The following is a 1,682-nucleotide window of genomic DNA, read 5'->3' as shown; positions in this document are numbered from 1 at the left end:
AATAATTATGCCTATTTAAAACAAGCATTACTCCAATAATGTGAATTTAATGAGGAAAATATATGAGAATATTATTAATTTTCTTTCTTTTAAATTAACAAGTTCTTTTGCTGACATCTAATATAGATATCATTAATAGGGGAAAATCAATTAAAGTCAAATACAAAGTTGAAGAGGATTCAAAATTAACTTTAACTCACATATTGCACATGTCATTAGAATATAGAAAATAGTCTAATGTTTCCTATACTAAAGTAAACATGCCATAAATAATTAATATTCAAGCTGTATTGCATGCTTCGAGTCTTGCATTTGTTTTCATACCATGAAAATGGGAACATAAAGTCAGCATAATGTTCTAAGACTAATGTTGAATAGTATTTTTTAACTTTATTTTGAAATAGTATCTGAACAAAAAAGCCATAAATGTAGTACAAATAGTACCATTGTATCCTTCATCTAGGTTCTAGAAGCATTAACATTTTAATATATTTAATATTTGCTTTATTATTCATTCTTTTTCCCTGTTCCCCCAACTAATATTTTCTGTACTGTTTATGAGCAAGTTGCAGACATCATGCCTTTTACCCCTTAATACTTCAGTGTGTATTTTGTAAAAATAAGGATATTCTTATAGCCATAATACAGTGATTAAAATCAGACAATTGGCATTAATGCTTTATTATTATCAAATATACATACCTTATTCAAGTTTTTCTTAGCAGTATTTTTACACAATATTGTATAAATCTTTTAATATTCATTTGTTTCTAGAAAATATTAAGACCTCAAGAAACGCTGTTTCCGTACTAAGAGTTTACTCTCATATTTTTAGTAATGGAAATCTTCCCCCTCATTCTCCACCTCCCCTCAAACAAAATTCATCTAGTTTTGAAATGCTATTAAGTGGATTTTGAACTAATAGGCTCAAAATTCAACTAAGCAACTATAGACAGTATTTAATGTTTAAATATAAAGAAAAAATTAAAAGCTTCCATCCCTGATTCCAAATGGCAATGTAGATCTGCTCTAGGACCTACCACTTAGAAATTCAGGTATCATCTATTATATATATCACTCATTTATCTCATGCAGGGTATGTGCCAGTAATTTTGATGCACATCTCTGGAAGAATGTGCACAATCATGCTGATCAGATTTAATTTCATTAGCTATTGGTTAATGTGATTCAAAGCTATTACTTGATGTTGGATTTTAGTAAAATAAACTAAGTACGTCTTGCAGCAGGAGTTAGTTAAAACGCTGTTAGTTCAGCTTTAATGTGTGATCCATTTCTAGGAAGTTTGATTTGGTCTTATTTCTGAGACATAGTCCCCATCCCCCTTATTTCTGAGAGTAAATCTTTAGACCATGTAATTAAATGCCTTCATGGTTTTCCTCTGGTAGGATTCCTGCAGACCTCAGTCTCTTCATGACTACACTTTTTTCTGAATTTGAAACTTTCTCCCCAGGAAATAGTCTTTTCCTTGAAATCCAATCCTCTTAGACTGAAGGCCTAGTTCTTTCAGTCATCGTTATTACCACCACCACCACCATTATTAACTAATGTTGCTAATGATAGAACTGAGACACAGAGTTTATATAAATGGCTCAAAGTACTAGACAGCTAAAATATATAGAATTTAGAATTTATCCCAAGTGTGTGCAGTACAAAGCAGAGCC

Source organism: Pteropus alecto, unplaced genomic scaffold (genome assembly GCF_000325575.1).
Source record: "Pteropus alecto unplaced genomic scaffold, ASM32557v1 scaffold38, whole genome shotgun sequence".
Classification (NCBI taxonomy): Eukaryota; Metazoa; Chordata; class Mammalia; order Chiroptera; family Pteropodidae; genus Pteropus; species Pteropus alecto.
The sequence above is the reverse complement of the archived record's forward strand: the minus strand, read 5'-3'. Positions refer to the sequence as shown.